Source organism: Falco cherrug, chromosome 7 (genome assembly GCF_023634085.1).
Source record: "Falco cherrug isolate bFalChe1 chromosome 7, bFalChe1.pri, whole genome shotgun sequence".
NCBI classification, from domain to species: Eukaryota; Metazoa; Chordata; class Aves; order Falconiformes; family Falconidae; genus Falco; species Falco cherrug.
Window position 1 is genome coordinate 39,724,546 of NC_073703.1, and position 26,875 is coordinate 39,751,420.

Consider the following 26,875-nt stretch of genomic DNA (forward strand, 5'->3'; position numbering starts at 1 on the left):
CTAAAACTATGCAAATGGAGGACTTTGGGGATGCATAACTCAACCTCCCTTCTCAAAGTTTCATTAACAATATCCCTTTTTGTTATTGGAGCAATGTAAACATTTGCAGTTAAAAAAAGAGGCAAATCCCTATCTACGTCATTATACTTTCTCACAGAATTTTGGTAAATTGGTTGTAGTCATAAAAAAAGGGGGCCTTTCTAAATTGTTTTGCAAGTCTATATTACAACAAACATGATATGGTGAGCATGGCTCAGCCAAAACAGACCGTGGCCACCCTGAACTGGGCTGAGGAAGGGCTGTGCTGTGGTTGAGAAACTGAACCAGGACTAAAGATTCAGTTCAAGCATTCAACCCTTCCAGAGACATTCTGTGTGATCTTGGGCTGCTCAGTACCAATAGCTTTCAGATCCTGAGCTATAAAAAGGTAGTCACTATACTTCTTTTCTCCCATCCTTTGGCTGTCTGATGTGTGTAGACTGTCTTTTGCTTTGTCCAGAACCAAGTACAGCATCACCCTGAGCTCACCCGCTACCTCTAGGATTTCACTATAGGGGCTTTCTATTGTAATTGGTCATCATGTTTTACCAGAAGACTCCTCACGCACAGACAACATAGGATTTCTCAAAATATTTTTGTAACCTCTGAAGTCAGAACAAATAACCACACACAAGGTTCTTGGGAATTCACAAGCATCAGTCCAGTAAATACACAACACAGAAAATGTAGAAACGACGTGAGCTGAAGGCTCTCAGTGTCTTTGCATGTCAGAACATCAACCTACAAGAGCTGCTTTCCCCTTCCCAGCTAGCAGATCCCCTCTATTTACCATGAGATCTTTTGAGCAAAGTCAGTGCTCTCCTCTGTGTTCCTCCTAGTCAATCTCTCCAGCACCCCTACATTTCATTATTGCTATTCTGCTACATAGACAACCATTCAGAAGTAAAGTGTCCTCAATTTTAAATTAATTGATTTGCATGAGGATTCTCACCCAGTGTAGTACAGAATAGATGGCTGGATAACTGGGTTTTCAAACTCGGTCTCATAACAGCATATGGATAACTTTGCCACATACATTTAGCACACAGCAGTCCATAATCCTCCTACCAGGCACATCCAGCTGCCTGAAGTTTTATGGCAGGCTTAGGATCTTTAATAGAAAAGCTACAGTGTATCAAAAGCAGCATTCAGGAGAGGCTGGGCAGATCACCCAAATATGATAAAAATCTTTCCTAACCCCACACTGGGCAACACCTTAACCTAAGACTCTGTGCAGTTCCAAGTTTGGTGTTTTCAGGACTGCCTCGAAGCAGCCACCCTTTATCATCTACACCTGAATCTTAAAATGAATCAGTTCCAGATGTGACTGTGCCACTGATTGTATGGGAGAGACATAGCAGAGAGTTAGCTAAATAGATACTGCCGGTTATTCTTAAAGCACTTTGAAAAAAAAAGAGTGAAAAACTTTCCCTTCAGCTGTCGATATGATGCAGCAAACAAGGGAAGCAAATGGCAGGAGAAACAGAAGACGAAGATTAAAATTCTATGGACATATCACTGTGTGGACTTGGCACTTAGTGGTATTTAATTTTTTTCAAACTTTTACATACAACTTCAGTAATTCCTCTTTTATTGCCACCTGAATGGAAAAGATCTAGGATTCTACAAGCATATTGGTCTTACTAGAAAGAGCTCTTTAGGAAAAATGTGAAAGACGAGAAAGTGGACTGCCTGACATTCAGACTGTCCATGAGCTTTCCAGAAAAGAAGCCAAAGTCTTTCCACCAGCAAAGCGCTGAGTAATTCCCTTGAGCTGCTAAGCACTCCCACGCTACCGAAAGCAGAGTGCTCAGCAGCATTCATAGCTTCTCTAGAGATGCTCAACACATTGAAGGATGCATCCAGAAGGAAGCAATCTCAAAAAGCAGGTTCACAGAAACAGACCTACTCTCTTGCCCTGTGGCAAGAGTTGCCCCAGTAGTTAATTTATACAGAATTAAAAATTCAGTTAGGATAGTGATCAAACACAATCCTTTCTGGAGAAGAACAAGGTAATTACAAGCAAGGAACTGTGTTCATGCAGCACTGTGATTGCAGTGAATGCCCAAAATGGTCAGAGCTGCAAATGTGAAGGACCCGAGAATAACAATAACATGGCCATAATGAGTACAAATAGTATTTCTCACTCCTACTTCCCCCATCCAAAAAAACCTGAAATAATGTTCACATAGAGGCAATTTTTCCCCAGAACACAAGACAGTCACAGCAGAGTCAGCATCGCTGCAGGAGCCCCTGAGCTGGTATTGCTGGTCATGTTTCTATGTGAGACCTGACATACAGCAGGTAGCAGGGAGCTGGTTATTTTTTAACGTTCATTTTGAGTGAGGCTGCTCTGACTCTACACCCAGCCTTCAGCTCTCAAATTCAACACATGCTCATATTGGACAAACCTTTACTAACTGCAGAGTAATTAGGCAGCAGAGCGCGTGTTTCTGCATGTATGCTCAAATGCACAAAGCCTCCGTATATGTGCTGCATGTGTGCACATGCATACGTGCAAGCACTGCTCTGCATATATATTTTGATTTTTCTTTCCCTCAGAGGGCCACAGTGGATACCTAATGCCGCCCTCCCTCCCCGACCCCCCATGCTCACCAACACATGCACACCCATCAGATCCGAGGGACCTTGCAGGAGTCAAGGCCAGGGCTTTAATGCTTTGCTACCATTTTTGACAAGACAGCCTCCTTCTCTGAAAAGGACGAGCTGGAGCCATCTTTCAGGAGTTTTCTTTCCCTGACAGAAATCAGCAGGGTTAGAATAAACTGCATAAGTTATCAGCTCCTCAGGAAAGAACATGAAAAAAGCCCTTCTATCACTTAATGAAAAATAGCTTCTTTTTTGGACAGAACTTCATAGGCTTGCAATCAAGCCATGGCTCCCCCCTCCCTTCCTTCCTTGACGTGCCATAGAGGCAAATCAAGTCGGCATCTATTAATAATATTTTCCCCTGCTCCTTTCATTTCTCTGCATGTCCTACCACTGTCAGGCCCCGTGATGGAGCAGCGCCTTTATCTCGTCCGAGTCTGGTCTGTCAGGGTGATAAACAATTCTAACAAGAATCAGAATAAAGATCTTCCCAGTAGACTCGGCGGAGAGATAGAGGCTTTTCTCATTTTCTCGACGGAAAAAAAAAAAAATTTAATCTAGCAGCTCCGGCTTTTTTCAAGCGTCACATTCAAAGAGATGCAAATTTGTCAGAGCTGAGACCCCGGCTGACTCTCAGCACTGCGTGAATGTCAAAGGGGGGACTCGAAGCCTTTGACATCCCTGCCTTTTTTGGGGGCTATCTGCTGAAATAAAAAAAAAAAAAAAAAAAAAAAGAAAGGGGAAAAAAAGCAAATGCTTTGTAGTATGTGTTTCAACAATTTTCATAAGTTTTCTTCTGAAATAAAATAGTGCCGTTGGGAAGGTAAAGTGAGAGAGAGAAGGAGAGGCAGAGAGAGGGAATGAGAAACAGAAAGAAGGGGGCAGAAGGGAACATAAACTTGTCCATTTGAATTTCAACGTGTCATGTTAATAGTAAGATTTTTATTATTTGGAAAGAGTTAATTTAAGATTGTGGATATTTGTTTTACCTGACACACACACACGTGCGCAAAGCAACCGATTTGCATAACCCTGGGATGGGTGCTATGATGATAGCGTTGCATGTGCGTGCGTCTGTCCTCATTTGTTTACATGTGTGATTTTAAATGTGTGAGCAACCATCCACACATTCAGATTTATAGCCATTTAAGAAGTACACATGGTGTGTGTATCTGCACCTATCACAAATCTGTGTATTATTAGGTGTTCTTTTGCTATATGCTGACCATGTACTCTCTGCTGAATGAATCAGAAATTAAGCTAGTACTCTGAAGACCATGCCATCTGAAGGACAAATACAGAAAATATATAACATGGTTAAGAGCTCAAGCACGAAAACGATCTGGGAGGATTTTTGTTGTTGTTGTTTCTGTTTAATTGGATTATATATTTATGATTTTATTAATTATTTACTTAGGGGGTTTTATTATTATTTTTAACCTGTACTTTAAGCATTATAGAAGAAATTAATCTTTAAAAGAGTCTTGGATAAGGAAAGACAGCTGTATAACTGTCACAGGGTGGATGAAATGTGTCCTAAATGTGTCCCTTTAGAATATAATCTTGTAGGAAAAAGGAGGACTTTCTAAATGTTGAAGTCTTGGAGTCATGTGAATTTTCAATCATCTCTGGTTTCATTAAAATAAATAAACATGCCTACTGCTGTAAGCATGAAAATGTGACCACAGTAAATCCTGAAGCTTCAGAATTTAGCAGATCCCCTCAAAGCAGAGTATTAAAGAGCTGTTTCCAAGCCACTTCTCCACCGTGCATATCTATATATGTACAATGGTATTTGTTTAGCACCACAGCCTGACCATTTCTACCCAGAGCATCATGGCAGGACGAAGACAAGGGTGGGCTTTTCCAGTTGTATCTGTGTATTTCCTCCAGACTTTGGCTATCAGATACGTTTCTTCACCCTCTCCGTATGCGTTATGACCACTCACAGCAATTCCCAGGAGGCTTTTGGGCCAACTGCTTTCCTCTGTAAAATATTCTGGGATCTACTGATAATAAGCAGCATATAAGGGCTGAAAACTACTGTGTCAACTCAGATCAAAAGGGCCTAGTTTAATCCACTTGTCATTTAAGAGTACTTGAGATCTGTGACAAAATATTGGCAATGGGTTATGGGAATGTCCTGCTCTTCATTGCCCTTGTCTTCAGGCTTATTCTGAATTCAGTTAAAACCTCCTCAGTCATACCTATTTGGGTACATTGCACTCTCTCCTCAAGACTGTTGCTGAAAACTCTGATCATTAATTACTAGACTCTTACTTACAATCAATGCAAGTGCTAATACTCTCCAGTCTCCACTCAGCCTGAATTGGTTAAATAATAAACTGGCTTTTACCGCTGTAATGATCCATTTGGAAGGGAGTTGTCCTAGAAACTCCAATACATCGCATAAGGATCTATTCAAATGAGGTACTGAAGGGCTTTTCTCAGAGGCTCCCAGATCACTCACTTTTTTCGTTCTCTAAGAAAAAGGCATCCAAGTCATTATCCTAGCTGGAAGTGGACTTGCTGGGAGCTAGGGGCCTAATTCAGAACCAAACATGTAGGCTATGCTGAACCTACTAGGCTGTGTTTAGTCACCGTCCCGCATTAGCTGGCTTGGTGCTGTGGCAAGGGGGTTGCTGCACACCCCAGCTTTCCTGCTCCATGGAGGTGCATGCCTGGGTGGGACTGGCATGCTTTTCTTCCATCAGCAAGGATGCACTTGGCAGGTCCCACTGCTATCCAAGTGCTACAGTCCCAGAGGCTGATAGCATGCTCCAAGAAGTAAAATGCCACACTCAGGTGCTGTCTCTGAAAGTAGGGAATGACATGAAGGAACAGGCAGGAACAATGTGCAGAGCATCAGGGCAAGCATGGGTGGGAGCTGGCCTGAGACCACTGAGGGAGCAGCTGGATTCAAGAGGGGAAAACACAGCTACCAAAAGTAAGGGATGTTGAAAGGTGTGAGAAAATGTGGGTGGATAAATAAAGCTTATATAAAAGCTTTAAACCATTTGGCTGATGAAAAGGAGTAATTTCCTCATCTGAAGAGAGAATACTTCTGTGTCTGCAACTGAAATGCCACGGTGTCAGCTGAAGCAAACAGAGCTGAATGAGACCCTGATATGATGGTAAGAGTCTGAGGTTAAGATGCTCAGGATCAGTTTTCAGTAACTGGACACATAGTACAGTCCTTTAAAAAGTATTCTGTACACCTCACTGTTCCTATGAACATCAACAGGAGCTTTGTTGCGTTCCTAGATAGATATTTTTCCTTTTTTTCTCCAGAAAGTTAGGCGACTTCTTCAGATGCTTAGATACATTTAATAACTGGATTGTTTAGTACTGGCAGTCTCCAACGCTGTTATTCCTCTGCTAAGTATATCATCAATCTGCTCTCCTGAGTTATTTCAAGAGACACATGTTGGGCTAAATCGGAACCCAAGTGACTGAGTTAAAGCTGCAGGATGCATCACTAAGTCCTAACTACAGATCACATTTCATTCTAATGTAATGTGATCTGCCAGAAAATTATAAGAACCCAGCAAGGAAATAAAAATAAAAAAGGAAAAACTACCTATATGTGATTTTTCATAACTTATGCTGTGTACAGAGTTTGCAAACAATTTTTGTGTAAGGAAAAAAACCCACGTTCACACACAACATCTCCTACTGGCTCTGGGTATGATCTTTGTTATAAACACATTTCACATATACTGAAGGAACAAAAAGTAAAGCATTGAGGGATTCTTCTCCTGGCTTACAAAAAAAATGTTTATTCTGCTTTAGAAATCCCCAAAATAATGAGACTCCTGTAGTAGAAAATGTAGATACAAGGGAGGGGTATTAAGTTTTGTTGTAAAATCTGGTATGTTTTCAAGCACTAGCCTTCTTTAATAATGCAAGGAAAACAGCAGTGTACTTGGGATTTCTTCAATGAATGTTAAAACAAAGTTTACATTCAACATCTCTGAAAAGTTTTTTTCCTGAGATGGTTATATATTTGGGAGTTGTCATAAATACTTAGCAAGTAAGCAGAATCCATATTACAGGCTTCCATAAAGCTCTAAATAGTTGCCTCTACACCCTTTAATTCGTCATTAACTGAAACAATTCCACACCTAAACCAGTGCCAAATCCTGCCCTCACCCTTCCTGCCACAAGTCCACAGGAGTCAGCGGTGTCATCGTTGACTTAATGCAGGATAAGTCAGCCTGAACCACAGCAGCAGCTCATTAGATAATTCATACTTTAGTAGATTTTGTTCAATGGGCAATCAGTTTATTATTTTTGTGGGTTCACTATAATCATTATTCTGCCTGCTGTCCTCTATAGCAAGGTTTCAGCTACATAGCTGGGCCCACTTGTGCAAACCTGCAGCACTCGTGCATACAAATGGCAGAGAGAGGGTTTGTAGAATTTAGCCCCTGGTTTATAAACTGCGTAAATTATTTTAGAAGTCATGTCAGGTATAGTTTATTCCAAGGTTTGCTTGCAAATTTTAATCAGAAAACACAGAAGGGGTATGCAGTTAAATTGAAATATTCTTTCACCTTGTACTCTGCCCAGGTTGACTTACTGTGGGCTGATATAACCGGCACAAGTTACAGCATGCATGATAGAGGAAGGCTGGACACAAACTAGAGAAAACACATAAAGAAACATTTATTTAAAAAAAGTAAATCAACCATAAAGATCCTCCCAGTAGACCTGGGAGATGGAAGCCTTTCTCATTTTCTCCATGGCAAAATTTAATCTAGCGGCTTGGCTTTTCAAGCGTCATATTCAAAGAGATGCAAATTTGTCAGAGCTGAGACCCCAGCTGACTTTTAGCACTTTGTGAATGTCAAAGGGGCTTAAAGGTTGAAGTGTCTTTACCTCCCTCCATCCTTAGTAATTCAAAACCAGACTGAAAATACAAAGCACCCACCTCTACCTGTTTGTTCAGGCCTCTTTATGTCATGCATACCTGCTGGCTATAAAAGTGTTTGTTTCAGGTGTTGTTATCTGTTTTAACTAAAAGCACATATAGAAATGAGCATGCAATTGAAAAATGTTCCACCGGAGAATCCGGTAACAGAAGAAAAACCTTCCCCTTCGGAGAGCTACCCTGTCCCCCAATGCACATATACACATTTTAGAGGTTCTTGCAACATAGCCTATTCCCAATTGACTGATTTCAGAACCGCTATTAACTGAGTAGTAATCTCACCCAGTGACATGGTTCACTTCATACAGTCTCAGGAGGTAATATGTCTAATAAAAATAAAAGTAATAAAAATAAAAGCAGCCCTAATGAATACTCCATACCATATAAGGTATATACTGTATTACATAGCAGGGGGCACCTGAAAGCAATGGCAATGGCTTTTTTTTTTTTCACCTGCCTCCTGTATGATGTAGATATCAATCTACTAATGGAGTTCCCATTCATGAAGGATAAAGGAGTGGTGGGGTGGGGGGGTGGGGGTAAGAAAAAAATGGCATTGAACAGATTGAGACAGATTAATCTTGTTTGTCTAAAAATGACAAAAAAGAAAAGTATATGTAAGCAAAAGCGAGAGGATTTAAGCTCAATTCTATGGGTAAGATATTTATTAAATTAAATTACATTAATATATACATGATCAGTGTGAAGGGAAGCCCCCAACAGCCTCTACTGAATGACAGATTCAGTGAGTGAACTGGGGCTCTAAGGGTAGACCTAGAGTAACAGTTTCAGAGAAGTGTTTCTTCTCATTTAACGATTTATCAGTCCTCTTGATGATGAATTTTCTGGAAAAGGATAACTGTCTCTTTAAAAAAGTAGTTTGGGCAGTGCTTTTTGGTTTTAAAGTCTGGAGACAGTGGCATTAGATTGATTAGGTGTGTACATGCTGGCTGAGAAAGCTGTAGAAAGGGGAATGGAAGTGTTTGACAAGATGAAAGACTATTCAACATGTTAGACAGCTGGTTGAGTGAAAAGATCTATAACAGCACAGTAAAATATACCCAACAGTAAATGATACCTTCACTGCAAAAGCTACTACAAGTTGGGTCACACAATTTTAGCCTAGGATGACAAGTTCAACCAAACAAAGTTTTAAAACACACAATTAATGTGCATGTGCCTGGTAACATACAGATAGCACTTGAGAAATTGAGACAGACAGGGGTTTCCTTTTCCAAATTTAATAGTGAATATGCAAAGTTCCCGAGCCAGATTCTGATCTCCATTGCTTATTCAGAGCAACTGCACTGATCTCAGAGGAGCTGTTTCTAGTTTACATCAAGGTAAGAGAGATGAGGATCTGTGCCCTTCCTCAGTCCATTACCTTGCTATAGAAAACTAATACTTTTGAGAAATAATGTGAGGGGAATCGTGAGCTTTCTTTCTGAGATCCTGCAGTGACTGACACATGCAGTATATGGCTATGTGTAACTGTGCATCATGTTTTCTGATTTGCACATGAAGGCTTTGTAATCACCATGTGATTTTCATAATTAACAAAGCACAAAACGCACCAGGATGATAGGGATAGTGTACCGTCATGAACGCTACAGATAGACAGCAGATAAACAAGAATGGATAAAGAACATTCAAAATTTTAAGGAAAAAAAAAAAACCACCAGAATTTGGACGGTTTTCTGGTGATTGGCTAGCAGGGATTATGGTAGTAGACTATAAAGTAGTCTAAAATCAAAGGATGTTTTTTTCTGTAGACAATAATAGGACAATTGGACCTGGACACAGTTGGCTAATCTCATTTGATTATTCATGATGCAGTGATCACTCCGGTTAGCAGAGGTTGCACCAAAAAGCCTTTCAGTCAGATGTAAATATAGCATGTGAAACTGAAAACATTGTCAGAAGAACTCATATTACTTTATTTTTCCTACTGAGTTTAAGTATTAAGAAATCTAGAAGGTAACATTGAAGCAATATCTATTTCCCAGACTTTTAAGACCTTTTGGGGCCATTACGAAAGAGAATATTAACATATACCCACATTTCCAGGTTCCTTTACGCTGCCAGGAAAGCGCAAAGAGGCTATGGTTCAAATGCTAATTAGGTCTGAGGTGATTAGGACTTTCAAAATAAAAAAAATAAATTTTCTTTTTTTAAAACTTGCATCCTTTTCTAGGCTTACTTATTGACTGATGATGTAGTGCTTCAAACATTTTAAAATTTTATTTAGAAGAGTTTTAAAAATAATCTTTATTTTTTATGAAATCAGTCCTTTCATTCAATATCCTGTTTGAGCTGTTTTCATCACTCTTTGTCAGGGACAGCAAGGCGAGCATTTGTTAACTTGATTCTACTGAATATTTGACAAAAAAATATATTTTTAATAGTAATGTTAACACATATTTTCTTAATTATAAAGCCCAAAAGGTACTTAAAACTATATAAACCATTAGACTTTCAGAACATTAATAATCTATTAGTGCTCATGCAGTGCAATGGGCCAGTGGGGTTTGCTTCAGGATTGGTAATCAATGCATAAGGGTATCTATTGCTAGCTCCACCAGGAAAATATAGAGTGACCTTGAAAATGCAGCCTCATGAGTTATCTGCCTCAGTTTGCCCACTTGTAAAAGCTGAAATGCTTTGAGGTCTTCAGATGAAAGATGCTATTACATGCGCAAAGTATTTACTTGATATTTTGCTGAGAAAAAGACGTTTGTGTTTCTAAGTGTAAATAACACATTAACATCCCCCCATAATACCAGAAGTGCTTCTTCATAAGCAGATATTTATAAATTAGATGGTGAACTGAGAAATTATTTAAGTAATCCAAACGATTAAATATAAGACATGATTTCTGTGGGAGGGCCCCAAACATACAAAACACTTCACCTGCTTGGCTGTATCCACAATGCTTTGTTTTCTTTTTCTGGGATAGGAGGATGGAGGTTACCCGTATCTCTCTATAGGAATGTTAATGATACTGGACAGAGTTTTTTTCTAGGGATTTAGAAGTAAAATTTCAGGGTCAACATTCTAATATACGTATTAATATAACCAACTCCTCCCCCCCAGTCATTATTCTCAGGAAAATCCTTTTGCATACACAGTTACTGCTTTAATTGCTTTGAAGCATTGCCTTAGCTGGAATTCTAAGATCTTTCAAGTCTCTTTTGACTCAGTTCAGCTATTATATGTTATAGATACTGTATCGCTGAAATGGAATGTACAATGCAAAACACAGGAACTTTAAAGACGGGAGTTGTTGAGCAGAGAGAGAACACCCTATATTTTTCATGCAAACCATTTCAGGCTATAAGCATTCTAAAAAAAAAGAAGTGCTGAACTTTACTCATTAATACAATAAGTAAGGTTAGGTTTATGTCATGCCCCAAGTACCAAGTGACTTATGAATCACAAACTACGTATGATTTGTTTCAAAGATAGCTTTACCTTCTGCATTGAAAGTGGAGCAAGTTGTCCATGCTAGACGTCCAGACCTGAAAAAGCTAAATGAAGACAACCAACTGTAGTTGTTTGGCTCTTGGAAGAAAGGATCAACACCAGTGACTTTTCTTTTCAGGACAAATGGATTAACAACCACAGCAGCTTTAAGATCAGTTTCAGGTGCCAAATGTGGCAAACTACAAGCAGCATAACGTTTTGGTTGTGCTACAGGGAGTCTGAACTCTGATCTCCCGTCTCCAAAGGAAGGCTGCTTTTTGTATCAGAAAATGATAGCGGCTCTTCCATTACCCCTAAAGCATCCTCTGCCAGCAAGGTTGCCTCCCCTGCCTGTAGTCCAAGCTGAAGAGAAGCAGAGGGCTCTTCTGGGCCTTTCTTCTCCTGCATTGGGATTTTCTCCCATTCATTTAGGAGGCTGAGCTAAGCAGTGGACAACTCTGTTCCTCAAAATGTAGCATTGGTGCCTAATGGCTGAAATACATAATCTTGACTGAGTACCCTGCTCTGTTTGTGTTCAAGACAAGGAAGGTAGCTATGCTCTACGCAGTGATAGACTCCTGCACAGCCTTTGCTGGGGATAGCAGCAGGAAGACTACTCTGGGCTGGGGGGATTCAAGGTGTAGCTGAACCATGAGTTTGTTTCCATGTGACCCTACACTTCTGTGTGGTGAAGGACAAGGTCTGTGGATCCAGGCTGAGCCAGCTAGACAGTTTTGTTTGAAAAAGTGCTGCACTCAGGTATGTATGGGCTTTCCTAACCTAGTGCTAGTTATCCAAGCCAATGTGCAGAGTGCTAAGGAGCGCTACTGGCAGTGTTTGAGTAGTAGAAAAAAAAAAAATCAGCAGTAACAGAAAAGTAGTTAAAAGAAGACTTCAGATTTAACTAGTTCATATATAGAAAGTATATAGCTATTATATACATAGTTTACAGAGAAAGACACAAGGGTTTTTTAGCATTTATTGGCTGTTCACATTAAAATGAACATTTGTGCGTTTCTTTAATAAATAGTACAGTTAATTATATTTTATTAGATTCTATTTTATGGAATGAAGTATCAGACTGACTTCAACTTTGACTTTGTTAACCTTATTGTACGCCTCAATTAAAGTCTACCAATTTATCACTTCACGGGGGTAAAATCATCCATCACAAAGTTTCTTGGTTACAGATCACTAATTAATTGGTAACTGAGATAGAGTTTAATCATTGTTAAATACCCAGAATTTCTCACATCGTTGTTGCAGAACTGCATAGCAATTAAGCAACAAGAACCTGCCTATTTTACTTGGTTTATTATACTAATGCCCTAGGATGTTTGCATGAAATACATAAATTCTCTTGTATCGTAGTTAATTAAATCCAAGACCATGGTCTGTAAAAGTCACCTGTCTGACATCTGGAGAATGAGTGGGAATCAATGCCAAAGACCAAACCAAAGCAGCTACTGCTTAAACTAACAAAGTAATTTACGTCCTTCAAACAGCAGAAACAGAGAGAATGCAATATTTTTTAGTTCCTTTAAGTTTTATTATGACTTTATGATACCATTCTTGCTGGCAGAGAAGAGGTTGGTGTCAGGGGACTGGTGCTGCTTCCAAGTGTAACTGCCTCAACCAAGTCAGACAAGAATGACAAAAAAGACTTTTTTTGTCATTCTTTGCGCAAATGAAAGAAACTTGTCATTCCAACTTCACAAAACAGCACTAGAGATGAAATGCTCAACTCCACTGGGACAGCCATTTTTTTGCTGTTATTACAGAAGAAAATTATAACCATAAAAATGTCCAATTTAGAAAAAAGGTGCCACTTTAGTGTCATTTGCATAAAAGCTGTTACATACAAATTGTTATAAAGACAAATGTGTACTACTCTTGTTGAAAATTGCTTATATCTTAGGTGCTTTGCCTGAAACGACATAAAGGCCTCTTCAAACTGAAATTCATTCTCAGGTAAATAAAGCTGAAAAAGAATTTTCACCTATTTGTATGTACGTGAGCAGTTTTTCATATTGTCTTAAACAGATTTTGACATGCATTTTTCCCAAACTTCTAAATTCCTTCCCTTCTTAGCCTGCTGGTGGCCTCCATTACAGTAACTTGACTTCACAGATGAGGGCAGATGAAAAGCTTGTCCTGAGTGCAAGCCAATAAATCAGGTAAGATAACTTTCTGTAAATGAAGTGCAGCTGTTACTTTCTTCAGTTAGCAAGTGCTTGCATATACTCCTCTGCAATGAGATGATCACTGTCTGGGCCTGAGATGGGTTACTGATGTCTCTGTCACTATCACTGTCACCTACCAACTCATAGAAATTTATTCATCCCTTCTCAGAAAGTGAACCAGATGTTGCTGTCCCTACTGATAGTAGGCTAATTTGCAACGATCAAATCTGATTATTACTATTTTTTACTTCTTACAATCAATATCTGAGACAGTTGTTTGTATTTGGTGTTAAACACTGATACAAGGTAGATTAACAAGAAATCCAGATTAAGTTTTGCAATAAAGTGAATCATCAGGCATATATTACTATAATTGAGAATGTTACTCTAATATGAATGAGAATGCTGGTAGAGGATTTTCAAGTGGTCTGGTAATTTTTCTATGTAGTTGTAGAATCATTAAATTAGTGTAACTCGCTTGTAAACAGGAGAAACAACTAACAGTAGAATGCCAAGTTAAGGTGTCTGACTCATCAAACCCTCTACGTGCTATCATGCCAATACAACACTGTATTCACAAACAATCCATAGTGTCTGAGATGAAGAATCAAAGAAAAATTTATTATGGTACAGAATCCATAAGCTTTTTTACCCCTGACAATGAGACCTAAGCGCACTCGTGATCCACTGAGACACTGTACACTGCAGCACTACTAACAGTTTATGTTATACGGAATCATACACAGCAAAATTAAAAATAAGTTGTTCTCTAGAACTTTAGACAGTACAGAGCCAACAGCAACATTTTCTGTGCTTTTGCAACAGATTAATTACTTTCTCAAGCAAAATAAATTAATAAAATAAAGAGAAAAAGCTTGTTGCTATGAAATCTGATGTTTAATTGTTTAAATATACTGCAAGCACTAAATTGAAAAAGATCTGTTTTGCCATGTTAGAGCATCCATAATTTCAGATGTACATGTAGATGTACTTCAAACATCTGAACACTAACTGTTAATGTGTAATTTTATAATTTAAAAGCAGTGAAGCACAGAAGTTGTAACTAATTTTCCTCCTCTTTTGTTCTTAGCATGAAAAAATACTAATACCTTGCTTAGCCTTTCTCAGACCCAGATCCTGATGCCTTCTGGATCAAGGGTTCTTGCAAGCTGTGTGGCCACTTACAGGTTATGTGAGCTGGAGCGTCAGCTTAGCTGGCCTCTCCCCCCACTATCTGTGCCTCCTTCTGCACTATAATGGAAAGGTATTTGCTTCCTAGGCAATGAAGTTATATGTTTTTCAAAGGAAAACTAGGTAAACACAAATAAATAAAAAGTATTTAGCTCTCATTTATATTCTCATTAATTTGTTAGAAAGAAGCAATATTTCTAACAAATGGTGTCTTCCCAAAGCAATCATCTTATGGTGAATATTTATTTTTGTTACTTTCTGAGACAACCAAGTTACATGTGCTTGTAACTGCCTTGAAATGGCAAATTCCTTAAACAGGAGCAACCACCACTTCCTCTGAGTTCAGAAAGACACAATCTAGTCAGCAAAGAGTTGATGTTAATCCATTTTCAATACCTACACACAGTAAAATTTTGCTATGCACACAAAAAAGAATAAATGGAACATTTTTGCACTAGTCTGTTAACAAGAATTACACCCCTAATTGTGATTCTCAGCCTTGCCTCAGGTATCTGTCCAAAATGGAGGCTTTCTACCTGATCTATCTAATCCTGAAAACTCTTCCATAATATTTATTCTTCTTTCAAGTTTTAAAAATGGCAGATAACTGCAAACAACCAATTCTGTCCATTAAAAGCTCTGCTGGAGAAACGACCAGTGGATAACCAGCCACACAAACTTTCTGATGCTCCTGTGTTCAAGAGTGCACCATAACAGCTGCCTTGATGACTGTTCTTTGCCCTTCCAAGGTGCAAAGAGAAAGCAGAAATATTCTCCAGTTTCTTATTAAGAACGCTAATGCAGTAAATTTCAAGCTAAAGATATGATGTAAATTTAAGTCCCTTGCCTCACACAAAGACCTTCTAGATGTCAAAACTGACCACGAGGCATGGTGTCAAGATGAGAAACCATATGGAGGAAAGAATTTCCCCTTAAAAACTTCTCAAATAACTTTTTTTTTTTACGTTGCTCTGTAGTTGGTGTTGATGTGGAGCACCTCTTAGAGGTTTATAGTTCAGACTATCTCACTTTTTTTTCTTTTTTTTTTCTGCACTGAGTAAAGGAAAAGGAGGGAAAGATTTATCTTTGTGCCCTACTGTTTTGTCCTGGGTCTTTGTCCTTGGCCTGGATTCATAACAAGCTCTGTGAGCAACATAAGCTGAATTGCTGGAAAAGATCTATTTTCAGCCACTTTTTTTTTCCTGTTTTCTCCTCCTCCAAATTTCTGGCATACTCATAAATATTTACTGCAAATGATCTATCAGTAGGGAACCCATGGTTGGCTTTGTCTCAGCCTTCTTTCTCCTTTTTATGTATCTTTTTTGCACTATTTCTGCAATCTTTATGTCACTGCAGTAGCAAATATACAACAGTATTATGTGCACAAGTCCTCATGTATGTTTATTGCTCAGTTGATGGAATTCAGATACAGTTCACTTACACTGAACTATTTTCTGTTTTTCCAAACAAAATACAGGAAGAGGGAGAAAAGGAAGACAATAAGATGCTGACATTAATGAAACCTTCTTGAAAATCTAGAGTGACAATGAACTGAAAGAGAGAACATATTAATGGAACTGAAAATTTGAGCTGAAAGCTGGATGAAAACATTTGAATCCAAACAATAAAAGTTTGCTACTAATACAATTATGAGGCTTATTGCAATAGCTCTTTGGTCTGAAATCACTTCATTTTCTGTTAAAATGAAACCAGAAAAATTTACTGCCCTTTGATGTGGCTTTTTCACAGAGTCATGGATATGAGAAATATCAGGCAACTTTTCTCAATTCTGATAAAAATATTTAAATTAGAAATAAATATATTTTTGCCAAGACCCTTAATGAATCTATCAAATATTAGGTAGCAATAATTTTATCTCATTAGTAGAATTCACCTTTTTCACAATATCTGGAGGAGACCAGGGAAGCAATGACATTTGGTGTTCTTGGTTGTTCGAGAATACCTAACAATCTTGTATTTCTGTTACTTTGTCTCACTTACTCTGTTCCAAATAACCTACTTGTTTGCTTCTTTTATTTGTTGTGTCTCCTGCTATGTTTTCTGAGAAAGGAAAATGGAAAATAATATAAACTGTAGCAACCTAAACAGAAAACCAAAAGAATGCAGGAGATACGAAATTTTGAAGAATAACTTGCTAAAGGCATAAAAATAATAGTACCTTTTTTTTTTCTTCTTTTTTCCCCCAAATACATCAGTAGTAGGAAACCTGCCAGGGAGTCAATCAGGCCTACAGGTGTAAGAAGAACACTCAAGGAAGATAAGGCCATGTCAGAAAAGCTAAATGAATTCTTTGCATCAGTGTTCACTGCAGAGATGCTTAGGGAGGTTTCCACACTGGAACTATTCTTTATGGGGGGACAAATCTAAGGAACTGTCTTAAATTGATGTGTCAGTAGAGGAGGTTTAAGAACAAATCGATAAAATGAATAGTGACAAATCATCAGGACCAGATGGTATTCATGCAAGAGCTCTAAAGGAACTCAAATATGAAATTGCCAAACTACTCACTGTGGTGTGTAACCTAGTGCTTAAATTGGCCTCAGTACCAAAGGAATGGAGGTGGGAAATATGATACAAATTTTTTAAGGCATTTTGTAGTGCGGAGGGGGATCCAGGAAGCTGCAGAGCAGTAAGTCTAATTTATCTGCTGGGCAGATTGGTTGGAAATATTGCAAAAAAACCTCCAGAATTAGCAACCTTACAGATAAATTAATTAACAGAGATGCTATAAGCAGTGAATAAAACAAAGGCATTTTCAGCCAAATATCCACTGTGTTTCTCTTACATGCCTATCGTAGGGCAGATCTAGCTTAGATTAGGTATCTGGTAATCAGAGGGTTGAGTTTAGATAAGAAGAATATGATGCTGAGTTGTTAGGTAGTGAAATGGCAAGTAAAATCAAATGCAAGTCTATATAAAGAAAAAAATTCTGAAGTACAAATAACTGATGACAGGTCCTAAACTAGCTATTATAATAAAAAAAAAATAAAATTAAAAAAACCAAAACAAGAACCAAAGTAATTTGGATGGCCAATCTGAAGTGAAATATTAAGTTTAAGTTTTAAAAATAACCAAAGGAAGTATCTCTTTTGATGTAACTGCAGAACTCCTTGCCAGAATATGTTTTGGATGATACAAGTATAAACAGTTTCAGAGAACAGTTGGAAACAATGAAAGAGAAGTCTCTCAAGGGACATCACTCATCCCATTCAGCTCAGAATCCCCTTGAACAACACGTTACCAAAACCTGGAGACTTGTATTTGGGAAAAATCTACTTTGCTTTCTTCTAATTGTTTTTTTTTGTTTGTTTTAAACATCTATTGCAGGTTATTTTTAAAAGACAGTAGACTGATGAACCTATGATTTTTTTCCACTCATATTAGATTTTATGTAATTTGGTATGATATGACCAAGTAAAACTTTCAAGTAAAATGCACATTGTACAAGGATTCCCTATATCAAATATTTGCTCCATTGGACCAGTGTTGTGCTAAACACTTCTTTTAAAGAATGAGCTTTTCCTTAAGTCGGAGAATCTCGTAGCAATCTTGCTTAATGCCACTGGAATAGCCAGTGAGGCTCTTACCAGTTCTCAAATAGGTTCAAGCCAAAGCCAGAAGACTTGCTGCTCACCCCCTTCACAGTGTGCTTTCACCAATCTTTTAGCTGCGTTCATCACCTACGATTTCATCTCTGTCTGCTTTGAAATAATGAAAAGGAAGGAGCCTTTCTCAGGGCTACCAATAATTCATCATCCCAGACAGAAACTGTGAAGTACCTAACCATGGATTGCATTTTCTTCTTATAGATAATTCTTTAATGATTAGCAGTTTCTCTAATGTGTGACAGTAAATACCTTTGAAAGAAAGCTATCTTCCTTTTAGGATCATTTAGCCCTGAGTCTCCCACAGGTCCAGTTAGCCATGTCTTTCTAGGTAGCTTGCTGATATCTCTAGCTACCCAGGAAGTTAGATGGCTTGCCACACATCCATCTGTCCTCTCAAAACCTGTAACTACTCACTCCATTTGGCAGCATGGATGAATATTTTGTTCAATTACATTAAAGGTTTGATTTTAATTGCTTAATATTTCCATTAATAATATCTCCTTAAGTCATCTGTTCAGATTTTGCAATGTTAAGATGTCTTTGAAACTTAGAACAAATTAAAATTAAAAAAAGGGCTAGTTAGCTCTCACCTGGCTTATGATGAAATGTTTCTGTATGTTAATGTTTTGGTTATTAAAATGTATAAGGAAAGGAAAAAAGCATGGAACAGACAGCATCAGGGATTGCCTTGAGAGTATCTCTCTGTGGAGGAACAGCACTTTGGATCTCTCTGACAGCAGTGACAGATATTCATGGCTGAGATGGCCCAGGTCACTGTAAGCCTAGAAGAGAACAAAGGCAATGTGCTGCACCTGTAAAGAAAGTACAGGGCAATGAAATATGTACCCAAAGCAAAGCTGAGAAGATGGCAATTAGCCACCACGAAGCTGATCTTACTAGCACACAGGCAGAGGGGAGCGGGTGTTGAAGGCAGGAGATGGTTTGTTCTGGATAAACTTCCCTGAGTTTCCTCAGGGAAATGAAGAACTTAACCAAAACTACTTCCACAAAACTGAGATGGAGCAAAGGAGAAACAACCTGTGGTCCTTTCCTCTGAAAAGGGGAAGCTGGAAAATGAGGAGTGCAAGCAGCTGTCTCCAGCTCATGCAGGAGCTGGAAACTGAATGCTGCGTTCCTGTTTTCCAGGACTGCTGACCACATCCACAAAGTGGGGAGTTTGCTTATGTTTATATCATTCAAATGAAGATTTTTTTAAAAAAAAATATGCCATTAAATTGCATCCCCACACATTGCTAAAAACATAAATGGAAAAATATGATGGATGCTCGAAGTGTGAAAAACCACATATGTCAAGGTGCCAGGTTTCTGGGAACTCTTGTTGGAGCTCTTGGCAAATAAGGTCTGGACAAAACCATTTTACAATGTAAGCTGTTGCTCTCTTTGTAGGTTTTGGTAGCATATCTCTAAGGCCAGCCCTTTTTTGGTTTTAAGTCTCTAGATTTTTAGAAAGATGGAGACGTCTCTGGGGAAATGAGGGGGAAAAAAGGACCTGAAACTCAGAAAGGTTTGAGGTGGATTCTGAGAAACAAGAAAAATGGAGAGGAAAAGATGGAATAGGAAGGAGAGGGGACAAATAGGATAAGAACAGGAAAAACAGTACCTGTGAGTAGTGAGAAGTTTATATATATGCATACATATATGTGCACGCATGTGTGTGTATATACATTAAATACATGTATCAAAACCACATATATTATTACTCAAACCCCAGACTGAAGGCTTTTTCTTGGAGACAGACATCAATGCTACTGACAGATTTGACACTATCCAAAGGGAATTGCTGCTTTGGAGGCTCAAAGTCCAAGGCTAGTCCAAGGCGCCTCTCACAAGATGCAGTGGGAGCCAGAGGATTAGCCCCTTGGTGTGCCCACAGCAGTGACTCTTTAAAGTTTTATGATTCGGAAATGAAACTGGCTAAAGAAAATTCACCCCAATAAAGTGAATGTAAAATGCCCAAATGTAAAAAACAAACAAACAAACCAGGGCGGTGAGGAAGAGAGTGTCCTGGAGGGTTTTTTGACAAATATTCATACCTTGTGCTCAGAATAACTGTGAGCCGACAGCCTAGAATATCGCTGAGCTACTTCTTTAAACACAATGCCCTTTCCCCTTTTTTCATTTAGTTATCTCCTTCTCTGCTCTGTGGCTCAATCTGCATATGTTATTGGCCTCGATTCCCAGGGCTGCCACCTTAATCTGTAGTAGCTAATAGTACAACCTCACACATGGCCTGGGACCAGGCTCAGGTTAACAAGAAATCCAAAAGCAAATGGCTGGGGGAGGTTGCTATAAAATAACCACTTGAAAATTCAGGCTGTGATTTTTTTTCACATTTGCATGGAGGAAGCAAAGCTTTTAGTCTCAGAGGTTCAGTCAAATGCATTAAAAAGATGAACATTTTAGTTAATGTTCTAAGAAGATTTCTAAAAGCAGTTTTGATTGTGTACTATTAACATTAATTAATTTTTATACTGAGACCAGCCGTTATATTAGTAGAATGCATATTTTAATCAATTTCTACTTGCTGTTTTATGCAAGTTAAAGGTAGCTTTGTGGTTTGTGCCTAGTTTATACAGTGCATTTAACTCAATGTGCCTTAGGTAATGCTCATCTGAGGTTCAATGTATACTCTAATCAGAGCATGATACAAGAATTATGAATGAAACCCTGACAAGTAATGGGGTTGTTTTCATTTTGGACCATAGTGGAATATACCTTCTCTAAACAGGTGCTTGAATGCATTATTAAATAACACAATACTCAACTGCACTATCATCAAAAGCAGGCATAAACAGTTAGGATTAAATCTCTTTTCAATAGCAGCTTACCTGCATCTGAAGCAGCTGTTTGATATACATTTGCAATCATCCTGTCATGGGTAAATTTTAAAGGATCATGTCAAGTCATTTTTTTAAACAATTTTCAGGTTGTCATTTAGAAATATTTTATCCTTTGTTAAGGGCAATTAAAAAACAGTAAAAATTAATTAATTTCACAGTTATTATTTTTTTTCCTCATTCTTATTTGACAAACAGTGAGACTTTCTGCTCAGGACTGCTAAACAGAGTTAGAAATCCGTAGTGTACTGATGTTTATTTCTTTAGTCATAAGCAGGACTGATGATTCGTGTAACCAGACGCTTGGATCGGGAAGTGCTCAGTGGAGCACCCACCCCACACTGTCCAGTCCCAGCAATCCCTCTTCTCCCTTGTCCCCTGGCACTTCCCTCCCAACCACCCGAGACAAAACTCACGTGGGGTCTCAGCAGCAGAGAAAGAGAAGACCAACGGGAGCTCAGATTTTGTTAGAACAGAAGAGAAAACCCAGTCCCATAAAATGTTGTCCTGCTTTCAGCAATTACCTCCTCAGGCCTTTCTGATCCTAAACACAGCGGCTTTTCTGAAAGTATTGGTTCAGGAGATATGAAGTCTTAAAAGGGAAAAAGACAGTAGACGTTGAAAAGACATAAAAGGAGAAGATGTAATGGATGTTAAGCGATATTTGGAGGGTATTGATACAGGGAAACATCTGAAAACCAGTTTTTCAAAACAGATCCACTTTCACTGTATCTCTACTGTACCCTATCGTGACAGCCCTCCGCTTGTTCCCACAGTGCCCAGGGCCTGCCATGTTGTACCACCAGTTAAGGGTTTGGTTCATCCCCATTAAGCATAGCCATACCAGAAGATATTATTAAGCACAGCCATATCAGAGGATACCAGTTCTCACTTAATTCCTCTCAATAGGCTTGCCCCTTGTGTGCCTTGGAAACTCATTCCTCACACCCAAATGGGATGGTCCCATGGTCCTGTCCCTCCCACGGCGTCAGTCTCTGCACACTACACCTTGAGTTTTTTCTCCTTTTGTAGCCATTGCAGGACATTTTGTTCTTTAGCACTTCTTGGAGGTTCAAATGGAGGTTCAGTTCACTGTGTCAGGAGCTGTATAAAGACACTGTAAGAAACATTCTATGCCTCTATCTGGTCTCAGGATAAACGGACTGGACAAACAAATGTTGGAGGGGAAAATGGAGGCACAACTTCACAAATTGACAGCAGTATCTCATGCTGGTCTCCTGCCTTTCAGATCAGAAGTGCTCAGCTAGACTAAGCCAAATGCCTGCCCACAACTAACCATCCCATGTTCCCCACCCCCACAAATGTCATAGTGCAAAGACTTCTCTTCCAAAAGTACAGATGTCAATGAATGTGGCAGAAAGAAAGGCTGCAAGGCTGTTGTATGGATGGACTGAAAAAGAGTTTCAGATAAAATGAGTGTATAAGCAATATAGGTACAGTTCCCTGTTAGGTCATCTTCTAACTCACCTAGCAAACATGAACCAGGCTTGTATTGGCATATTGTCTCTAGCAGCACTGTCCTGGCAGGAGCAGAGTCCAGTGCTGCTGCCCTCCAAATCAGCACATCCATGATTCAGGCTTCAAACTAACCTGTTCTAAAGATCCTGATAAGAAGAAGTGATTATTTCAGTTTCCATCATAGCATAAAACAACGTCATCAGTCCCTGTCTTTCTGTTGTTCAGTAGATCTCAAAACGTAAGTATTGTTAGTTAAAGTTTTTCCTGTGTTGGTAACTCATATTACTGATTACAGATAAGATCACCATATGTGTGCTGCAGGTATTTGGCATAAACAAGCACCAGTGGATTGCACATTGGCAAGCCTATGGCGATGTTAGGTATTTAGAAAACACGAGAAGAGGGAAAAAGCAGTGTAAGTGATGCCAGAAAAAGTGAAAAACCCAGGAAAAATTCAATGACTATATGAGCAACCTACCCATTACCATTCAGACCGTTCAGGCTCGAAGGATATTGCATGCCTGTCCTTGCTAGCATCTGCCAAAACTGCTTTGATGTCCATTCACTCCTGGGCTCCCAGCTGAGAGGAAGACCTGGCTTGTGAAAGCAGGGCCCAGTCACTGCTGCACACAGGCTTACACAAATGACTTTCTAGTCTTTTCTAGATGCAATTGCAATCAATCACTTAGAGATGAAGACTTCACTAGTTCATTACAAGTTCCCTGAGCCATCCAGCCTCCCCAAACGCTTCATAAAACTTCTGGTTTTCTAATATTTGAATTAAGTATTTCAATTACCTAATACTTAGCAATGTTGCTTATGTTTCTCTTGTTTTTTCTTTTTCTACATGGACTTGGTTGGAAAAACTTCTGTATCAAACGTGTATCTTAATAAAAGATAAGATGTTTTAAATGAAATAGAATTTAAAAGTTTCAAAGTTATCATTTTTCTCTCTGTTTCAAAGATGCAAATACCAGAAAGAGAGCAGTTAGACTTTAAAAGAAAAATTTATGAGTATTTCCCTCTTGGTACTCCTTCCAGTGCTTCCTAATTAAGGACAAGCCAATACAGTATCATGTACCAATCTGGTATTTATTAACAAAGCTAGTCATGATTTTTAACTGATTATTGCTCAGAGGATCCTCCCCTCATTAATATAAATGAATTAGGAGGAATAGTGCCAAATGTTTCAAATGGGAATTAACATGAGACTGCAAGGTATAATTAGTTGAAAACGCTAAATACATCAAAGTATTAATTTGTGTGTGCATATATACATATGCCTATATAGGTACTGCATTTTTATATTATCTAAAAGTATTATGTATATGTATACACAGTGCACATATCAGATTAAGTGCAACTCACAGATGGATGCATCCCTGTTTTATTATATTATACTCTACAGCTAAGAAAAACGAGGTTTCAAGCTGAAAGAGGATTACAAAATTTGGGGAACAAAAGTAGAGAGATCCATACAGGATAACTTTGATAATATGTCATTTAAAGCAAGAAGCCTCTGAATCAAACACCATTGCAGGTACAACAGTACAATCCTATCGTCTTGTTTTCCGTTAGTCTAGTAATTGTGTAATTTACTTTCTGCTCCCCCTGCCATTCCTGTGCTTGCATGTGTGTTTGTGTGTGCCTGTGTCTGTGTGTGCTTGTGTCCATGCAGACTTGCTGGTGTGCCAGTGCAAACACAGTGAGGCTGAATCACCACAGCCCAGACAATAATTTTACCCTCCATTTCAGATATTTAGATGTATATGTAAGCATATGTGTGCTGCAGGTATTTGGCATAAACAAGCACCAGTGGATTGCACATTGGCAAGCCTATGGCGATGTTAGGTATTTAGAAAACACGAGGAGGGGGAAAAAACAGTGCAAGTGATGCCAGAAAAAGTGAAAAACCCAGGAAAAATTCAATGACTATATGAGCAACCTACTCATTACCATTCAGACCATTCAGGCTCGAAGGATTTTGCATGCCTGTGATTTTCCAGTGATTATGTCATTTTCCAGTGATTATGACACCTTCTGCAACTATTTAGGGGAGTCTCAAGTTATTTGGGAGGCAGAACAGCGGGGTCAGAATATCAAAGAACATAGAGGCAAATAACAGAATTATGCCCGCCTTTACTTCTCAGCTGTACTCTGCACTCAGCTGGGGAAACAGCCTCTTTTCCCATCACCTAAAACCAAATCACAAGTTAGTCGGTGAGGTTTAATAGTTACAATCCAAGCAAGCTGAAAGATGAACAACTACCAGTCTTGGGGCTGTTGGGGCTGTGAATTCTACACAAAGGTGTAAGACCAGGCTAATACAGCAGGTGGCCAAATGCTGCTGCAAAGAAAAGCTCTGTTCAGCTTCCTGGGTTAATTTTCACGTTTCAGAAGTCACATTTACTATGAACCAGAGAAGGCAGGGGCAGACACAGACACAATTTAAAGGGGGAGAGGAGGATGGATGGCCCAGCTCCATGGCTGCAACCTCATGTCACATTGCAGGAATATTTGCTCTACTAACTCTTCTATTCTCAGACCACTCTAGCTTTGGACTAAGGTCTTTAAAATGTATTCACAGAGTGAAAAAAAGGACTAAACCTTATCACCACTATTCACATGGGCTGTCAGCCACAACTATACACAGGGATCAGTGTCTTGTGTAAAAGAGCTGCTAAATTGGATTAGACCAAAGGTCCATGTGTCCTTTCTTTGACCACTGATAGTATCAGATGTTTAGAGAAGAAATGTAATAGGATAGTCATTCCCTAAGTATACCCTCCCTGCTTCCATGATTTGGCAACTTACAAATTCCTTTTAGGTAGTTACACGAGGCCTCTAATAATCCCAAAAGGAAGACACAATAACTCTGTGTTTGACCTACATGACTTTGTCAAATCTTTTTTTTTAAGCCAATCCTCCTGTTGGTCCTCACAATATTCTCTAATAGCAGTCACAATTTTGTGGGAAAGTACAAGCAGCTCTCCTCTTTTTGCTTTGTAAATTGTTCCCCAGTCCTTTAACTGATTGCCTCCTAGTTCCTCTTCTTTGAACGTATCTTCCATCTCCACCTTCTCCAAGCCATTCATGACATAGTAGACTTTCTCTCCTTGGTCATCTTTTTTGCCCAGATAAAGTTATCCCAGTGTACACTCAAGTTTGCAGGATATGGAAAATGTTACATGAAAATAATAAAAAAAAATAAATAAAAATCTTTTCATGTCATGCCCACATTCATTCTACATCATTAGTAACATTTATCTGCTATCTTAAAATAAGCCTTGGAATATATTTGTAAACTGAAAGGTTAAGAGATTACAAGCAATTTAAGGTAGAGACTGTATTTTCATGCGTGCAGTAACAGGTACGATGGTGGGGGCTTTAAATACAACTGTGAAAAAGATAATAAATGAAAACAAATGTACGGAATAGTAGCACACACATAAAAACATGTAACAGTCTGAGCTGTTCTGCTATAAAAGAAATGTAGGGATCATAGCGTTTGCTTTCACCAGTGAAGAAAGCCCATTATGGGCTTACTTATGTCACACACTTGCGGTCATAACTGCTTCACTGGTATTTTAACCTTCAGGATTTCTAGTCCTCTAAATATCTAATTAGCACTGCTTTTTAAATGGTTTTATAAAAGCATCTTGGCATGTATGCACAGAATGGCCTAGTGCCAAAGTACCATAACATGCAGGAACAGTAATGACTCTGTCTCTGCACTGACTCTCTGTGATAGAATATGATCGGAAAAAAATCAAATGCAAAGCTGACAGGACAGCTCACATTTCTGCTAAATCTCATAAACCCTACTCAGAGTAAGACTTCCATATCTTTGACTGCCCTTTAGGTTTTTTTAGACATAGAGCATATAATTTGTTCCTTTTTTGCCTTTTCTCTCTTCCTGTCGTCCTTGATGTACACATATATATTGGTCAAATCCCGTCAGGCCTGTGAGACAACTGCAGGGGAAGAAGACCACAGCACAAAGGAGCTTGTCAAAGGGACACTGTATAGATTGGTCAGAAGAGATTATCTAGAGCAGAACATCTGAGAAGTTTGATTTTCTTCTGCAGCCACAGCCTAATGCACTGCATGGAATGTTCAGCAGATTCAGTACCCACTCCACTCAGACAGTAGCAGGAGTTAAAGCACTGCTCTATATCCGAACAGAGAACCTTTTATGTTCATCAATACCTACTGCAAAGAGCCCTTTATCTAAGCCTCTGAACAATTTTAAGACTTAAGTGAAAGCAGAAACCCCAATAAAGGGCTTAGGTTTTGACCTAATGCTTCCTCCCACTTGTCCAAACTAGTCCCTATTCCATTCTCAAAATCAAAGTATGATGTTCTCCACTTCTGCTTCCTGGCAGATAGATTTGAGTAAGTATGTCTCACACACCAGCAAGGCCTGGCTAACATAATGGTCCTTTGGTGCCACTAGCAGTCCACATAATTTACAGTCAACCTCAGATTGCT

General features: G+C 38.9%; 1 long non-coding RNA gene across 8 annotated transcripts in view; it reads left to right on the forward strand.

The window, feature by feature from the left end:
- Window positions 1–26,875, forward strand: part of LOC129736499 (uncharacterized) — a 66,686-nt gene that overhangs the window by 31,287 nt on the left and 8,524 nt on the right. For 5 of the 8 annotated variants that reach the window (XR_008733198.1, XR_008733197.1, XR_008733200.1 and 2 more), the window contains 3 exons: window positions 12,963–13,015; window positions 13,136–13,221; window positions 15,896–17,439. This is a non-coding gene — a long non-coding RNA (uncharacterized LOC129736499). Of the gene's footprint in view, window positions 1–12,962; window positions 13,016–13,135; window positions 13,222–15,895; window positions 17,440–23,792; window positions 23,925–26,875 lie in introns of those variants that run through there. The other 3 variants (XR_008733203.1, XR_008733202.1, XR_008733201.1) reach the window with 2 other exon arrangements.